This window comes from Chanodichthys erythropterus, chromosome 7 (assembly GCF_024489055.1).
Source record: "Chanodichthys erythropterus isolate Z2021 chromosome 7, ASM2448905v1, whole genome shotgun sequence".
NCBI classification, from domain to species: Eukaryota; Metazoa; Chordata; class Actinopteri; order Cypriniformes; family Xenocyprididae; genus Chanodichthys; species Chanodichthys erythropterus.
Genome location: NC_090227.1, coordinates 14,965,837 through 14,985,772, shown reverse-complemented (window position 1 = coordinate 14,985,772; position 19,936 = coordinate 14,965,837).

Below are 19,936 nucleotides of genomic sequence, written 5' to 3'. Positions count from 1 at the left end.
CACAGAACATTCTACATTACTCTGCAGTCACTTCTTCTCTATGCAACGCACATGCACACCCTTAAAGGGGCCGCATAACATAAACTAATACCTTCCTTAAAGGTACAATAACCCATTATCATAACATCTCTCCCCCCTAAGAATCAACGTTACCAACCCCACACAGTCCAATCAGAACATCCCTTTTTTTTTTTTTTTTCAGCAACCCATTAGGCTATTTAACTGTGAGTCCCATTATAATCTAAAGATTAAGCCTTTTAGGTGCTTTCTTTTGACGTTGTGATCTCCTTAAAGTTTCTGAAGTTTCCCCTGAGGAGATTGGTACACTTTCCAGAGGCACAGGAACCCCTTGCGGTACAGAGACATCCGTTACCTCCGAGCTCTGTGTGGATGGCAGTTGTTGAGGAACCCAGCTTTCTCCTAAGTCAGAACTTTCCCTTTTCTCAGCCCCTCGAGCTTGACCGAGACAAGCCCACGGCTCTGCCACGTGACGGCTCCTCACATGATCTTGATGACGACGGACATCACGTCCATCTGACAGCCTCACTACACATGAGCGGGGACCACTTTTTTCACAATAGCTCCCGGTAACCAATGCTGACCTCTAGCAAAGTTCCTGACAAAGACGGTCTCTCCTCGCCCAAAACTCCGTTCTCTCGCATGCTTGTCATGCCTAGCTTTCTGCTTCTCTTGCTGGACTCTCACTCTCTCCCCAACATCGGGATGCAGCAAATCCAGGTGAGATTTTGGTTTCCGACCCAGCAACATCTCTGCGGGCGCCAGGCCTGTGGTAGTCTGTGGTGTAATTCTATACTGAAACAGAAAAGGTGAGAGATTAGTTTCAACATTTGCCCCTGACATTTTCTTTAAACCATCCTTCAATGTCTGCACTGCTCTCTCGGCCAGCCCGTTCGATGCAGGATGGAAAGGCGCTGTACGAATATGTCTAATTCCATTCCGCTTGACAAATTCTTGAAACAGCTCTCCCGTAAAAGTCGGTCTATTATCCGTTACAACTACATCAGGCAACCCATGTATGGAAAACACTTGACGCAGTGTATCAATTGTCATGGCAGCTGTAATGTTTTTCAAGATGTGTGCTTCCAGCCACTTGGTACGGGCATCCACCATGACCAAGAACATCCGACCCATGAACGGACCTGCGAAATCCAAATGCAGCCTGGACCAAGGCCTGTCAGGCCACTCCCAAGGCTGAAGGGAAACTGGCGGGGGCATTTTCTGGTTTTCTTGGCACTCCTTGCAGTGTTGGACCTTGTTTTCGAGATCACGATCCATATTAGGCCACCATACGTATGCCCTCGCCAAGCTTTTCATGCGTGATACCCTAGGATGGGCCATGTGGACTTCTTCTAACACTTTGGCCCGTCCTGGCAGAGGTACCACCACTCTTGAACCCCACAAGATACAGCCATCCTGAACTGAGAGCTCATCTTTCCTTTTCTCAAAAGGTTTCATCTCAGGGTCCACAACAATGGATGGCCAACCCTGTAGCACAAATCTTTTGACTTTTGACAAGACCCTGTCTCTCTCCGTCCAAGCTTTAATCTGCTTTGCGCCCACTGGTGAGTCACTCAGTTTTTCCAGCAGGAAAACAGTTTCAGGAGGTAACGGAGTGGACGCAGGGGTGTCAGGAAGTGGCAACCTGCTTAGTCCATCCACATTTGCATTTTCCTTCCCTGCTCTGTATAATATACGATATTGATAGGCAGACAATGCAAATGCAATGGGTTTCTCTGAGCCCTCCTCCATCACATGCGACAGTACTGCCCCAATGCCATATGGAGAGGCATCACATGACACTGTCAGCTCTTTCTCAGGGTCAAAATGGACTAGCACGCTGGCTGACTGAAGCAGATTTTTGACTTTGGAGAAGGTAGCTGTTTGCACAGCTCCCCACTTCCACTGGCAATTATGTTGCAATAACTGGTACAACGGCACTAGGACAGTTGATAGATCAGGCAAGAACTTCCCATAACATGTTACCATGCCCAGGAATGACTTAAGCTCTGACACATTTCCTGGCTTGGGGGCATCATTGATGGCTCTGACTTTTTCTGGCACTGGAAATAGGCCCTGGGCTGATATTTGATGTCCAAGGTAGGTTACACTCTCTGCTTGGAACGTACATTTGCATTGTTTTAGCCGCAGCCCTGCATCTGACATCCTCTTGAGCACCTGGTCCAGGTTACTGAGGTGCTCCTCTTCCGTTTTCCCTGTGACCAGAATGTCGCCGAGGTACACTGCCACACGTGGAATCCCCTGCAACAGGTTTTCCATTGTCCTTTGAAAAATGGCCGGGCTGGACGCCACCCCAAACACTAGCCTGTTATATTTAAACAGCCCTTTATGAGTGTTGATCGTGACATATTGCTTTGACTCCTCGTCCAGCAACAACTGCTGATACGCGTGACTCATATCAAGCTTAGTAAAAGTTTTGCCTCCAGCAAGCATTGAGAACAAGTCCTCCACCCTTGGAATGGGGTATGTCTCCACCTTCGCTGCCTGATTGATTGTCAGCTTATAGTCTCCACAAATGCGGACTGTACCATCCTCTTTCAGCACAGGAACGATTGGGGCTGCCCAATTAGAAAACTGAATTGACTCAATGACACCCAGCTGCTGCAGCCTCTCAAGCTCCTTTTCCACTTTATACTTCATTGCATATCGTTAGCCTCATAGCATAGTTGCCTAAGTCATTTTTTGGCCAAATTGAGATATCTGCCTAACTTTACTGTCCTACCACTGCTGCATCATCCTGCCTTTCTGCCTATGTCCTTAGCCAATCACAACACTTATTAGAATCCAAAAACACTATCTGCCTAAGTCATCTCTTTGACTTAGGCAGTTTTGATACAAACAAAATGGCAGAAAACATGGGAAGACAGATGTCCAGAAGTGATGTATTAGCTCTTCTGTTTGATTCATTTTCATCTGGTAAGAGTTCATATTTCTTAAATTTTCTAGACACTAAATGTAATTTCAGTCAATCAAAGGGATTATAAACTGTGTATTTAAACTTGACTGTTTTTGCTACAAGATATGATGAAGTAGCTAGCCAACACTAGCAAAATATAACCTCATTTTTGGTCAGAACAAATCTTTACAGTTAAGAAACATCACCATAAAAAGACATTTAGGCAACTGAAGTAATTTTTCAAGCATTTACTTTTTATTTTAAGTGCAAATAAAAGTAAAAAATAGTAAAATAAAAACGTAAAATAGTTTTTTGTTTTTTTTTTATAAATTAGATATTTTGACTAGACATAAGAAGTATTTGGTAAGATTTAGATTTTTTTTGCAGTGAACCTATGAATTTAACATGATTTACTGAGTTAAAATACTCAACAGGAAATAAAGTTGATACCCATGTAGTGGAGTTAGAGGATTTAGATGAGAGCAGACCTTAGAAAGAAGGTAATGACGTAGACATGGGGCAACAGATAGAAGAGGAAACAGCCAGTAAAGTCTCCAGAACTGAATCAGATCCTGATTTATCATCAAATAGTGAAATCGATGACACTGTCTTGGATGAGGACTATAGACCTGAGAAAGATGACAGCCCAGATAATGGTAGTGATACAGACACAGCTCAAGGAGCTGTCAGTGAAGGAGATGCAGGAGATGTACTTGAAACTTCTGCTGTTCAACATCATAGGCGCCCAAGGCCAGATATGTGGAAGCGAGAGCTGATAAAGGAGAAGCATCTTAAGGGGGAGAATTACAAGAATCCAATGGGACAGGAGAGACCACCAAAAACCATGGGCCCACCCTGCACATCACAGCACTGCTTAAAGTCAGAGAAACGAAGTTGTGAACTACTGACTGAAGAGCATAGAACAGATATCTTCAACAATTTCTGGTCCATGCCTTTCTGGGAGACACGCAAGCTGTATATCCAGACTCTAGTCCAAAATGTGCCCATAAAACAGAAGAAAGGTGGTGTTGCATCAAGGAGAACAACGTCCCTATTATACCACCTGCAACTGGCAGATAGACGTAAACTACCTGTGTGTAAGAATCTTTTCTGTTCAACACTTGGCATCGCCCCCAGAACCATCGGATCATGGTTAAAATCCAAAACTGATCCGTGTTAACCCAAGATCAACAAGACTGGCCCATGTGTGCCCATATCAGATGTTGACCAGACCTTCCTGAAAGAATGGCTCTCTGGACTGCCTACAGTCCCATCCCATTACTGCCATCAGGTTCCCTCCTATCAGGAAAAGAAGTTCCTGGAGCCGGGAACAGTTCTAAGTGATCTTCACAAGGAATATCAGAAAGCTGCTGGTGAAAATGGAGTGCGTGCTGTGAGTGAGACATATTTTCGAAATGTGTTCAGTGAGCAGAATTACTCCGTGTTCATACAAGAAAAAGACCAGTGTGATGTATGTGTCAGCACCAAGGTAGGAAATACAGATCAGGATACCCTTACTACTCACTTGAAATTAAAGGCTCAGGCTCAAGCCGAAAAAGCTAAGGATAAAAAGGAATCCAGTGACAAACTTTCAGTGTGGACAATGGACCTTCAATGCATTCTTCTGTGCCCCAAGACAAAAGCAAGTACAATGTATTACAAAACTAAATTACAGATGCACAACTTTACTTGCTTCAACATGAACAACAAAGATGGATATTGTTACGCTTGGGAAGAGCATGAAGGCTCCCTCAGCAGTGAGGTTTTTGCCCATCTGCAGTCCAAACACTTCGAATCAATCCTAGAGGCCAACGGAAACATTGAGAAAGTCATTGTCTGGAGTGATGGCTGTGGATATCAAAATCGGTGTGGTGCCATCAGCAACACCTACCTTCATCTGGCCATGAAGCATGGTGTCACCATAGAGCAAAAGTTTCAGGTTGCTGGCCACACACAAATGGAGTGTGACTCCATGCATAGCTTCATTGAACGGCGCATCGTCAAAGATATTCACACTCCACGTGATTACATTGTCATCTTTGAGACTGCACGAATACATCCTTCCCCATACAAGGTGACCCAGCTATACCACAATGACTTCATGAAGGTGTCTGGGGCCTACGTCACCAATATTCGACCAGGTAAAAAAGTTGGTGACCCCACAGTCCATGGCCTCCGGGCTCTCCAGTACTTGGCTGATGGTCGAATCCGGTACAAGTTGGATTTTGAGTCTGAATGGGAGGACCTGCCTCAGCGAATCAACATCCCCAAAGAACCATTCCACTGGGTCCCACTCTTTCCTGCCCAACTGCCAATTACTCTCATGAAATTCAATGACTTGCAGGCAATGAAACCAGTACTACCAAGAGTAGCCCACCAGTACTATGACAACCTCCCTCATCAATAGACAGTGTGAAAATGAGTGTGCACAACACCTGAGTGGAACTTGGTGGGAAAGAAAAACAGTGGTTAAGGTTAAACATTAAGAAACAACTTGGTTAGGGTTGACAAGTTACACATCTTGGTTATATTTAGGAGAATAAAAAAACGTTGGTTATGTTTGCATTGCACCTAAGTGGAACTTTGATTAAGGGTGGAAAAGGAAAACAGTGGTTAAGGTTAGACATTAATAAGAAACAACTTGGTTAGGGTTCACAAGTTACACATCTTGGTTATATTTAGGAGAGTAAAACAACTTTTGTTATGTTATGTTTGCATTTTTTATGTAAGAGAAAAAATGCCTAAGTCATGGCATATTCTGCCTAAGTCACTTTTATTGGTTAGGCAATTGATGATGGATCTTTTTCTTTTTGCATACTTGTTCACACATCTGGTTGAATGTACTGTTATAATATCAATAAAAAATAACAATGTGAATTCTTAAAAATGTGTTTTTTCTTGTTTACCAAAAACATTGAAATATGACTTAGGCAATTATGCTATGAGGCTAACGATATGGGACAGACCGGGGTTTAAAAAAATCGAAGTGTAGCATTGGGCTCCACACACAGTTTCACCGTGGTGCCCCTCAGGGTGCCCAATTCATCCTTAATCCTTTGAGCGGTACGGTCCCACATATGGGATTTTTATTTCTGTGCCCCTGGGTGTACGGTACCACATATGGGATTTCGAACGTTCAGCGACGTCACATAACTGCCAGATTCAAACTGTGCTTTCGTGCTCTGGCTGCGAGACGGACGCGCGCAGCTCTTGTCATATATCACAGCTATGCAGTGTTTTCAGGCACATAATGTTTATTTTAAGGTTTCAGACATTTAAATATGCATAAGCACCATTAAAACAATACATTAAGAGTTTTATAAAATACACACTGATGTCCGACATCAGTGGAAGCAGCAATAACAAATATAATTTACCGACATTTATTCATATCAGACGCACATAATGGGCCTAAGTAACTATAAAGTTTACTCTATTATTCTTCCAGTTCACCAGCCACTTGCATATATTTCGGGAGAAATTGATGAATTAACCTGCTGTAAATCCGACTGACAGGACTCTGTGAACTGCAGCGCAAACTAAGATGGCGGCGCCCATCTCACATTATAGATCAAGATAAAGATAATTTATAAAGGTTTTAAAACGACAAAGCACACTCACTTACACATATTTGAGAATCGGAATATCATATAGTTGATGACATAGTAAGCAATTTTGCGAATATTTTAAATATAAAAGAAAAAACTAAATAATAGCGATCCATCTGTCATACAGTGTTATTGTTGCTGCGTTCAGCGCTCGTGACACGCAAGACGCGTCGCCATGGAAACATTAAAGGCAAACGTTCTAAAATAACGGTCGCCTTAAAAAAACTCACTCTGGGGGGACAGTTAGAATATTTTAAAGTCACGATCGAAAGGGTTAAACACTTCTGGATACCTCACGACCACCTCCCCTGCACAAAGTCCTTTAATGAGCTTAATCTCACCCCAGTTCAACTGAATCTTACTGAGCCAGTCCCGACCCAGCAGGTTTTGGCCTTTTCCCTTGACCACGAGCGAGCGAGCTTCAGCCACCTGACTGCCATAAGCGATGTTCACTTTCACCGCCCCCACTACTGGAATAATCTCTCCAGTATACGTTCTCAGTTTAACAGAAGACTCACATAATGTTGGTGTCTGGTCATTAGTCCATAACTTCCCATGAGTCTCCTCACTGATGATCGATGCTGAAGCTCCCGTGTCTATTTCCATCTTAAGGCGTGCTCCATTAACGTGAATTGTTGCATAAAGTGGGTCTGAACGAATTTCACTCACGTTAAACATTGAATAGGAACAGGTCTCTTCTTGTTCCATTTCCACAATATGATGTGCTTTTGAGTGAAGTTTAACCCCATCCTTTGAGTTTTTCATTTTAAATTTGCTGCCTCTGCATTTCTTTGCCAAATGTCCCTTCTTGCCACAATTATGGCACACTGTGTCTTTGAATTTACAAACAGTTGCATAGTGAGCTCCCCCACATCTGTAACAGTCCACTGCTTCACTTTAACAGTATTAGTCACATGAAAGACATCACTCTTTGCACTGCCACTTGCTTTTTGAATATCTTTTGCATGTAGTGCAGCCGACTCCATACCTTGTGCGATCTCCATCGCTTTTGTAAAAGAGAGCATCGCTTCCCCTAGCAGTCTGCGCTGAATTACATCGTCGTTAATGCCGCACACAAGACTATCACACAGCATGTCCTCCAGTACCGCCCAAAATTCGCAATGTTCAGACAACTGCCGCAGCTTGAGTCTCCAGACTTACGAAAATGGCTGTGGAACTTAAAGCGCTGCACAATCACTGAAGTTTTCGGGCTGTGGTGGTTCTGAATCAGGTCGATTAAATCTTTGTAAGCCAATTCTCCCAGCTTTCACGGTGTTGCCAAGTTCCTCATGAGCTTATACGTCTTTGCTCCGCATACACTTAACAAGATAGAACGCTTCTTATCTTCGTCCTCGATCTCATTCGCAGCAAAAAAATGCTCCAGACGCTCCGTATACTCCAGCCAGTCACCATTTTCTTCCACGAACTCCCCCACAGTTCCAAACATCGCCATTTTGTCAATATAATCCGTGCGTTCAGGGCTTTTCAATCATGCCAACCCATACGATTCGTCAGCAGAAGTGCGTTGTTTATCCTCGTCGCCAAATATGTAATAAAAGGAGGCCAGACAGTAGTCATCAGAACTGTGAAAGCTTTACTCTGTCACTCTCGTTAGCATAACAACACAGAACATTCTACATTACTCTGCAGTCACTTCTTCTCTATGCAACGCACATGCACACCCTTAAAGGGGCCGCATAACATAAACTAATACCTTCCTTAAAGGTACAATAACCCATTATCATAACAATTACATTTTTATACCTCTGGCCGATGAAAGCGCCGGCGCGTTCTGATGGATTTTCTCCTCATGACAGCTGAAACAACTGAAAACAGGCCTTCCGTCATTTTTGGCGATAGCTTACAGATTAGTGCAAGACTACAAATGGTCTATTTTTATTTGTGTGCGCTCACGATAACAACAAAACCTTGTGCTTTAGTAAAATAAGATATAAAAAAAACAGGGTGAGCTTTTAGCTGTCTCTCTGCGAGAAACTGAAACGTCTCAAATGAACTCAAACTCAGCGAATAATTGTACCCAAAAAGAAAGAAATATCTCAATTCGATAATAAATTCGTAGTTCTGTGTTAAATAAGAGGCGATCTATCCGCTTGAATGTGTTGTTTCTGAATTTGATATTTTAAGGAATAGAATACACTCTTGCATTTAAATGCAGCTGCAGGAGTTGCAGTTTTTTTATGATGTTTTATTAATCCGTCCATTCTTTTTCGTTTCAATGATTTGGATGGGAAAGTTATTCCTCACATGCCCAGGATTGCCACAGTATAAGCACAAATGATGCGTCAGGCGACGACTTCTCTCCTCTTCAGATAAATGATAAGCATTCACTTGCATGGGTTCAGAGGTTTCAAGATCAACAGGTGACTGAATGCGTACATGACGTCTCTGTGCTGTTTACGAGAGCGGATAAGGTTGTCAACTTGAATTGCAAGCTCAATGAATTGATCCAGACTCTTTCCATCATCTTGGCAGGCCAGTTCTGTCTGTAACTCATGCGTTAGACCTCTTCTGAAGCATGTCTTTAAAGTGTCACTCACCCAGTCTGTTTGCGCTGCGAGTGTTCGAAAGGCGAGAGCATACTCAGCCGCAGTTTGGCGTCCCTGAGTCAATTACATCAAGCGGTCGCCGGCTCCCTTCCCGTCTCTCGGGTGATCGAACACTTCTTTAAATCTCTGTAGGAAATAGTCCTAACTTGGGAAAGCAGATCCGTCATTATTCCATACTGCCGTTATCCAATCCAACGCCCTCCCCGTAAACAATGAACAAACTAGAGCGATATTACCAGCGTCTGTGGGATACATAGCAGGTTTTTGGTTAATGAAAAGAGAACATTGCAGAATGAAGCCCTTGCATTTGGTAGGATCTCCATCAAATTTTTTTTAGTAGAGAGAGGCGGGGATTCATTGTCGACGGCGTGCCTGACGCGTGGTTAATGGCGGTCGCGGCAGGTGGAACAGGTGTCACAGGCACTGTGTGTTGGATACCTTGAAGTGCTTTGACCAGTTCCTCAGTGAGATTAGTTAGACGATTGAGCTGGTGCTGGTGGGTAGTGAGTTGACTTGCTTGGGCAGAGATGGAAGCACACAGGTGAGTGAAAGCAGCTGGATCTTGGGTCGGCAAAGTCTTCTGTAATGAATCATCACTCTGGCAGGGATCCATTTGCATGCTTTATTTACAATAATCATAGTAGTACAGGCTGGACAGGACAGGAGCAAAACAGGAGCAAACTGGTGCAAAAGGGACAGGCAGAATCGTAGGTAGAAAGTCAGGGCTGGCAGATATCACTCACAGAATCAGGTACACAGGCAGAAGTCAGGGGAAGGCAGCAATGGGTCGATAACAGATAACAGGCAGAAACAGCAACAGGTAATCAGACAGATGAAATAACGCTCAGAATTGTTCACCACGGGCAAAAAAAAAAAGATTTCGCGATCAAATGAAGTGTATGGCAGTCTTTTATAGTCCTGGTAATGAATATCAGCTGTGAGGTGATTAGTCCAAGGCATGGGCTTGTGGAAAATGTAGTGTGAAAGGGAAGTGAGAGTATCAGTATTTGGGTGAGGGCTCCCTCCGATGGTCAGAGGAGGGAACTACGGAGTTCGTCTCCATGACAAGTATATTCTACTAATGTGGGTGTATTTGAATGTGTTAATAAATGTAAGTTAAATGCCATTGACGCCAGGTGTGTGTGAATTCAAGGAGCTGTTGATGAGCAGTTGGAACATTTGTTTTGGCTGTTCTACAGACATTTTTTCCAAACATTTACCTTTTTATAGTTTTTCACCAAAGGAGTAAATCACAGTTTTTAAGTTACCATCATCGAGGTCAGGGTTTGTTTTAGTTGAGCTCTTGACCCTTGACTTTTTAATATTAGATTTTGTTTGGGCAGTTTTAACTGCATTAAAACCAACCAGACAAGCAAAGTGAAAAGATGATGATGATGATGATGATGTGGATGTGGTGTTGATTATGTTTTCACATAATCATTATTTGATCTGAATTCCAAACTCATTTGGAGCCCAATCTCTGAGTTAGATTTACATTATTGATTACAGCAGCACTGTGATTCTACAGCGGAAGATCAACTTTTACAATACATTTTTTTTTTTTTAGTTGTCCTTATCACAAAAAAAAAAAAATAAATAAATAAATAAATATTTTAGGCACACACAGACATCAAGAATCAGCATATGAATCTCAACAACGGTGACAAGCAACATATTCTGATAAACAGATCAACTCTGAACATTAGAAAACAAGCTACTAAAAAGTCACAGAAAAACAGCAAAATTTAAATAGTGAGAATAAAGAAAATTTCTAAGACAATTCAGCTAATAATTTATTCATGCAGAAATGCATGATGGGAGGCATGGATGAATTTTAATTGGTGGCAAGTTAACTTGCTTAGTACATTGAACTTAAATATACTAGGTGTAATAACTACAAAGTAATTAATATTACAAAACATTTTAAGTTAAATGAACTCGAATTATTAAGTTAACATTACTTATTTTTTTTAGGGCAACCAGTTTCCTCAATTTTTTTAAGTAAATTGAACTTATCCGGGATAACAGTGTGGGTATTGCATTGGTATTACGACGTAAACATGAAATATGAAGACAGTCCTCCTATATAAAATATCTTTAAAAACATACTAAACAATGTTTTATTAAAAATGTAAAAATGCAGAATGTTTACTGTGATGGGTACACTCTAAAAACTCCTGGGTTATTTATTAAACCCATTTTCTGGGTTATTTGTGTTGGGTTAAAATTATGGGTTATTTTTCTGGGTTATAGGGCTAATATTTTGACCCAATTCCTGGGTTGTTTAGGTTTCTGGGTTATTTTTCAAAGAGTAACCCATGTTCTGTGGTGAGCATGTAGCCGCCTGCGGATATCACGACAACATCTAACTAGTATAAAGTCTGTGTAAAGTCAAAATAAATATGTGTTTTGAGTTTGTCTAAATAAGAAAGTGTTATTAACCACCCAGCCAAATTTGAATGATTAAAAATAACGATAAGTTCATGAAATTAGGTGTCAAAATGGTTGAAATGCTTTTTACACATCGTTGAGAAACGTATGACCTATTTAATGTGTTTAGAAGAAAATGACTTAATTTACTTTACACGGTCTTTAAATTCTATTTTTCATAAACTGTGCTGTACTTATCTCATTGTTATAATACTGGTAATAATACGATAAGTAGAGTGCAGCTAGTGGCGTCTTCATGCCGCGTTAAGGGGGTCGAACACCGGACGAGAAGCGCCGCGTCCAGGACAACTCAAGGTATCGTGTACTTTCTCAGTTTATGGCCAGCAATATTGTTATGTTTTAGGACATTGTGGAATTAAGATAATGTCAGTAACGTACTATGTTTGAACAAGGTCCTGAACCGTTGCTGGGCGCCGCCAACAGACGCCGGATGGCGCCGCCGGTGTGTGTACACTCATAGAGAATAATTTGTTTGAATTTTAAATAAGCTTCTCTTCCGGTGTGGGACCCCCTTTAGCCGCGGCTAGAGCGACAAGGCAACACAATAATTGAGTTATGTTAACCAGCTGCGCTGTGCTTATCATATTATACAGTGCTCTACGGGCTTAAGTAGTGAGAGTTAAAGAAGCGTGTCAAGTCTTCAAATTGTTGCTAACCTCTATTGTTTTCTCCAGATCATTTTAAATGGACAGCTTTGTCGCTGATAAGCTAACTGAGTGGCGTATGTCTGAGCTGATAGAGAATTTTAGAGGTGAGCGTTTTACTCTTTTAAGGGATAGTTCACCCAAAAATGAAAATTTGATGTTTATCTGCTTACCCCCAGGGCATCCAAGATGTAGGTGACTTTGTTACTTCAGTCGAATACAAATGAGGATTTTTAACTCCAACATTTGCCGTCTGTCAGTCTTATAATGCGAGTGAATGGTAACACAATTTATAAGAGTCAAAAAATATGCTTAGACAAATCCAAACTGAACCCTGCGGCGCGTGACGACACATTAATGTCCTAAGACACGAAACAATCGGTTTGTGCGAGAAACCTAAGCAATTGCTGAATGCAGTTGGACATAGTGGTTTTTTAGAAGTAAAAAATGATATAAATAATTTTCGGTTTCTTGCACAAACGTGTCTTAGGACATCAATGTGTCGTCACGAGCCACAGGGTTTAATTTGGATTTGTCTAAGCATATTTTTTGACTCTTATAAATTGTGTTACCATTCATTCGCATTATAAGACTGATAGACGGCAAATGTTGGAGTTAAAAATCATCATTTGTGTTCTACTGAAGAAACAAAGACACCTACATCTTGGATGCCCTGGGGGTAAGCAGATAAACATCACATTTTCATTTTTGGGTGAACTATTCCTTTAACTGCCCTCATATCATCTCTCTATACCTAAATATTTTTCTTTAATATGGCTTAAATGTGTCAGTGCAAGATTTTGTGACAGTCACAACTTCTTTGACAGTCTCTATAATAACTCTTATAGTTAAAAGATACTTGTGTTTTGTCTTTAAGCTGTTATGCATAATAATAGGCCAGATATTCACCTTTGCATTAATGTAATTATTACACTTGTTAATAAAAGAAAAAATGGGTAATGCTGCAAAAGAACCACATTAGTTAACTAGCAAATTGGGACACATTTTTTTTTTTTTTTTACAAAAAACAAAAAAACAACAACAGCATTCCCTTAAAAGTGATTATTTGTTAGCTTGATAATCAAAGAGTGTCCGGTGAGTGGTTCACAATTGTCTCGACTTATTAACAATACTCATGTTGTCTTGTTTTCTGTCTTTCAGGTGAAGACAGAGATGAGGAGGCCTTTCTTCTCTTAGATGAGGACACTATCAAAACTCTTGTCCCTCAAGTTCAATCCATTTATTGAATGTTGTCAAATGTTTGAGAGAGAATGAGTTGTTTATTTTTCTATTTTTTTCTAATGTCTAATGTTATTACAGTGTGACCTAAGATAAATAGGTCCAAGTGTGTAGAGTCTATGTAGAGTTTAATTTAATTTAATGCAATACAAATGTAAAAGTGCTTGAAGTGTATAAGTGCCTGAAGTTTTATTTTCTGAAATAAGGCATACTGGCATTGTAACCCAAGTTAGGTTATTTTTGACCTTTGACCTTTGGTTAAAAAGGGACCTACTAATTTCTGGGTTATTCCAACCCAGATATTGGGGTTGTTCTTTTGACCCAGAAGTTGGGTTATATTAACTACAATTTTGGGTTATTTTAAGTTGGGTCAAAAAGAATAACCCATTTGTCTGGGTTGAAATAACCCAAAAATTAGTTGGTTCCTTTTTTTCACCCAGGAGTTTTTAGTGTGTAGGTTTAGAAAGTACAGTTTATACAGTACGAAAACCATTATGCTGATGCAATGTCCTCACTTTGATAGCAAAACAAACCTGTGTGTGTTTGATGCTGTTGCAGCAGGAGCAGGCTTCATTTATCTCTCTTAATGTGATCTTCAGGCTGTCCAGTCGTTCACCCCATGGGATCAGCACCATGCGCAGGAGTTCTCGGGTTGGTGGGGAAACAGCACAGGGAATTTTAGGACCCAGGGTCTCAGCTCCTGGCTTCCTGAGTCACTCCGCAAATGCTCGAAATAAACCCTCTCTATCAGCGGCTCACAAGGTTAACACAAGACAATTACCAAAACAGTTAAGGTGGAGACAGGAAATACAATATTTACCAAATGACTGCCAGAGTGATGTTCCACACAGAACAGAGTGCTTTGGGCTAATTCAATTCAATTCAATTCAAAATTGCTTTATTGGCATGACTGTAAATCATACAATATTTGCCAAAGCATACATAAAACGATAATAAAAACATCTGTATAATAGAAGAAAATAATATCAAATATTATAACGCTAACAAATGTGACCTGATCCAACAAAATGAGTCACAGTGACCCAAATTTCAAAATTGAGATTTTGGTATCAATGGAAAGATGAGACAATAAGCTTTAAGATGATATCATAGTCAACGTCATACCTTGAATGGTTTTAAAGATATACCCATTTAAATTATGGTCGTCTGCCCTCTTTTTCCAATTGAAAACCTGAGAAAATCGCTTTTAAAGTTTTTTGCCCGTTTTTTTGTTGACATTTTTCAAAATCCATTGCATTTAAAGGGATAAACTATTTATTTTACAGCTTAATTTGACCAAAGACATTTATATATATATATAATGCTATTAAACCATGCTGAAGCTCAAATTATTTTAAAGTATTTATTTGAATTAACCCTTTAAGACCTGAAGGCTTTTTTGGAGTTCTTTTTTTTTTTTTTCTTTTTTTTTTTCTGAGCGACACACACAAAAGTAAAGACTCATAACTCCAAAACTTTAGCAAGGAAAGTCAAAAGGTAGGTATCATTTGATAGAAAACATTTTAAAATTTAAGAAAATATAAATTACATTACATTTGGACATTATCTTGCTGAGAAACAGAAACAGCTAATAAAAGACAAAAAATATATATAATTTTTTAAAAATTATTTTTCTTTTTTTATTTGACATGGAATAACTCAGGAACACAATAAGATCGCTAAAAAAATCTTTTTTGGTGATGCTCTCCTATATGTGAGCTGCATCTGGTTCAAATTTCGTGGTGATATTATAAAGAATAGTTTAAAAAATTGTTGTTCATTTTTTCCGCAGCCAGGTGGCGCCAACGGGCGGTAAACTCCGGTTTAGAGGCACTTCTCAGCACTCGTTAGGAGTTTTTCAAAATGGTTAGATGCATTAAAAAGATGAGATTCTAAGCTTTAACATTATATCTATTATGTGTTATTCCACGTTGGAAAACGAACATGGATGGGTCCGGGAACATTGGATACACACTGCATCCTGGAGAGATGAGAGACATGTTTTTAGCCAAGTATGTTAAATCATTTCGTGAGTAATATCTTGTGATCAACGCAATATATTATATTGATTTTGGATTCATTTTAATCTTGAGAATCTGCTTTAAATATTGTTGTGCGATTTTTATGATCTGTGCATTTTTCATGAAGTTGTGAGCCCAGCTAACACACGACGTAACAGTTACGTAATGTATTCCTACTTTTTGGTAATTTCATGACTTACTAACTGACAACGTAACTATGACGTTGCATGCCAGTAATTTCATTACCTTCAGATTAACATCTACCAACGTCGTCAGTACGACCCCCTAACGTTATAAGATTACCAAGGACGTTCCAGATACGTACTCTATACGTAATATATTGGTAATTCCTAACGTAACTACAACGTTGTATGCCCATAATATTATTACCATCAAATTACCATATCACAACATCGTCAGTACGATCTCCTAACGTTATAAGAAAACCAAGGACGTTCCAGATACGTCCTCTATTCGTAATATAATGGTCATTCCATGACTTACTGGCAACGTTATAGCAACGTCATGTGCTGGTAATTTCATTACCATCATTTACACATTCTTTATATGTTATTATTATCAGAATTTGCCATTTAAAATGTGTAATTAAACGTCAGACACAAGACTGAAATGTCCCTTAAGAAAAAAAAAAAATGTTTCTTTTCACCAAGTCAGAATATGGATAACTGCTTTTTTGTGACGTGACATACAGCGCGCGCCTCCACAAATGGAGCGCGCGCACAGTATGTTGACAAGAGAGTAAAGTTAATTTTTCTGAGAGAAGAATTTATTTTTCCGAGGTGACAACGAATAAATGGCTTTTATAAAAATGTATAAAGTTAACTTTGGAAAGACGCAAAACCTTTTTTTATTGTTATGTTTACGTTAGTGCTGGTGGCTGTTAGTGTTGCCATGGCAACCGGGTAAACATTCAAGCTGCTGGAGAGGACAGCGTCGGTGTTTCTCCTCAGTTTTATAGCAATAAAGTTCAACAACTGCGTCAGATTGGTTAAGTAACATTACCCACAGTCTACTTTAAGTACTTTTGTTAATATTTTTACCTCTGTGATTGAACGTCTGAAATATATGTTAGCAAAATGTTACACTAGCATATGTTTTTAATGCTACTGAGTGCAAAACGTCTTGAATGCTTTTAGTTTATGTTTCGCTGTAGGCGGTATGTTTTTACTTATAGTTTGGGTGTATTTCATTATTTTTATTTGGATTTTTGTTCATGTTCTGTGTGTTTTTCAAAATAAATGAATTGAATTCATTTTGAGCTCTGCATTCATTGTTCACAGCTGTTGGAATAGCCTTTAAATTAGTTTGGGCAAATGAGGACATAAATTAGGTTAAACTACTGCATGTCCGCCCATGGAAAAATAAATAAGTATAAAAATTACCAACTGATTACCAACACACAACCATTGATACACAACGTTGCTACGACGTCGCAGTTACTAACTGGCAACGTCACAAAGTTACGTTGTGGCAACGTATCCGGGAATTTCACTTTTCCGGTTGCCACAACGTAACTAGTTACGTCGCCATGACGAAAGTTTGGTCACCAAATTACGTTGCAGTTACGTAACAGTCACGTATTTTGGTTAGCTGGGAGCACGTGAAACATACTTGTATTCAGTTAGCGGCTGTGCTGTTTTTGTTGTAAACGCATATTTCACAGACTCATTAGAGGGTGAAAACAACGCAACAGAAGCATGTTGGAGGCTTGATATGAAAGCTTAAGTCTCTGGTTTTGTATGCAAAAATAATTTTTGTGCTACCTATATGGATTCAATTTTTATTGGCTTTTAAAGAGAGATACGCAAATGGGAGTTTTATTTTATAAGGCGCGCTAGTCTGAGGATGGCTGGACCGATCGTGTACCTGTCAGTCGAAACGGGGCTTCCCATTGTTAAAAATCAGCATTTAGGTCAGTGTGTTTATATTTCTAAGCTTTTTGATTGGTTCTATACAACGTGTAACACCATATTTGTAGAGCAGAGATAATGACGTTTCAGGGGATACCGGGAAATGCTCATAAGTGACGAGAGGAGTTGAGAAGTTCATTTCCAGCGAATTTAGTAAAACCATGTCAAATTTAATAGCCATTTAAATACCTTTACTCAATTATCTGGACTACGAAACTTTGGGAGATTATTTTTGAAAGTCTGTTCTTTGAAATTACCTTAAAAAAAAAAAAAATCGATTTTTTCATTGTTTTTCCACATTATCGGCCCATATCTTAAAATAGAACGTTGCGACTTCCGACTCATTTCGCCAGATCGGGTCACAAATATTATAACATAACTTAAACTTAAATTAACAGTGTAACACATTAGAACATGACTGACCTAAAAAAAGTATTTGTTCTCTTCTTAAACTTTGGAGGAAAAAGAGAGAGAGCACACACTGTCCTGATCGCAGCAGTTTTACAGATAGCAGCAGCCTTCAAAGATGTGATTAGTGTATTTGCAAATGTAAAGCGAAGATACACTGTAAAACCCAATAAGTTGTAACCTAATAATATAACCTGTAATAATATAACCTCAAAACATTTAAGTAAACTAACAAATTTTTTTAAAGTTGGTAGAACTTAAAATTTTTGTGACAAGGGGCGGGGCTGAGAGCCATGGAAGCGGATCAAGTCCAGTGTGGTGCACAGGTGTCTCTCACTAACAATCCCATCACCAGCATCCCTTTCCCAACTCATCATAATGTTAATTACATACAGTTCATTTACATAAACATCACATTCAGATCTTGGTTAAATGTTACATAACAACTGACACATGCTATTATAACTACCAGAGAGACTGTCATTACATACTTACATATATGTAATCAAACAACATATGTAGTTTTAAATGTTTTGCAGCTCATCCTCAACCTAACCACAGGCTCTACTCTTCACCACAGTGGTAACCCTACAAAACTAACATAACAGAACCACCCTGAATCCCAACATAACACAACATTAAACATTAACTTATATCTCCATATGTTAATCTTGTGCAAAAATACACAAAATAACACTTAATTTTAACAGTTATTTATATGGTCTGACACAAAGCATGCTGGGAATTAGAAATCTGCTGCAGCTCAGCTCAATCATATTAAGTTCAGCTTACTACAATGAAATTTTGAGTTAATGCAACTTTTTCCTATTAAGTACAATGAACTTTCATTATAATTTGAGTGAAACAAACTCATTTAATTAATTTCACTGTTTGGTTTTACAGTGTAATAAGAGCTCTGCATTTTTTTGCTGCAATTTACAATATCTGTTTGCTCAAATCATTTAGTCTACATAAATGTGCTTGTGATGTCTCCTGATTGAAATTAATCTTTAAATTTTAACAGTAAATTAAAGATCATTAAAGATTTTGTCAAAAGTAATTCAGGATTGATCACGGTTTTGTTGGGGTGTCAATCAGAGAGGAAGAAAATAAAATGCCAGAGGGAGTATTGTCATGGCTCACTTAGGTTTGAACATATAATAATGCAAGGAGGGATTAGGAAACCCCAGAGGGTGTAACCCTGTCTCTCTTAATGTCTGCAGAAGGGCTTTTAGAGAGCAAACGGGTCACACTGATTAAAACCAGAGATGAGTCTGGGAGACCTGGTAGGGTTTGGGGGGAGGGAGGGTTCTGACTGGGCCCTGTCATGTCATGAGACTCTTAGTTTCCCTTTTATCCTTTTAGCCTGTGCATTATGTCTCTATAAACTGTCTCAATTCATTCTGTCTCTCCCTCAAAGAAAATTTATACCATGTAAGTTTTGTAGGTACGATTATTTTTTGCAGTTTATGTGTGTTACGTTTATGTTTGGGGTTATGTTTAAGTCAAGGCAATATAAAATATCATTAACCAGATTTCCAAACAATGGAAATCTATGAGATGTCCTCACTAATATGGCAAAACAAACATATGTGTGTGTACATCTATGGTTCAGGTATCCCCTACATTGTGGGGACAAAATGTCCCCAAAAAGGATGGCAATACCAGAAATCTTTGACCTTGTGGGGACGTTTTTTGTTTGTTTGTTTGTTTGTTTTAGTCCCCAGTTAATTTATATATATTTTTAAATGTATTTATTTATTTATTTATTTATTTTTTGAAAATATAAAAATGCACAAAGTTTTCTGTGAGGGTTGTGTTTAGGGATGGGGTAAGGGTAGGGGTAAAATTATTATGTCTTTGGAAATTCTCCATAAAGCATTGAAATTCAACGTGTGTGTGTGTGTGTCTGTGTGTGTGTGTGTGTGTGTGTGTGTGTGTGTGTGTGTGTGTGTATTTTGCAGGAGTGATTTAGACAGACGCTGTTTGGACAGCCTGGTGTGTGTGTGGGTGGGTGGCCATACAGTGACGAAGAGGAAATGTCTTTTGAATATGAAGTCTGAGCTGAAGTGAACTGTTGAAAGTGGTTGGAAAGGCTGGGGAAATCACAACACTCCCCCTTTCTAACACCC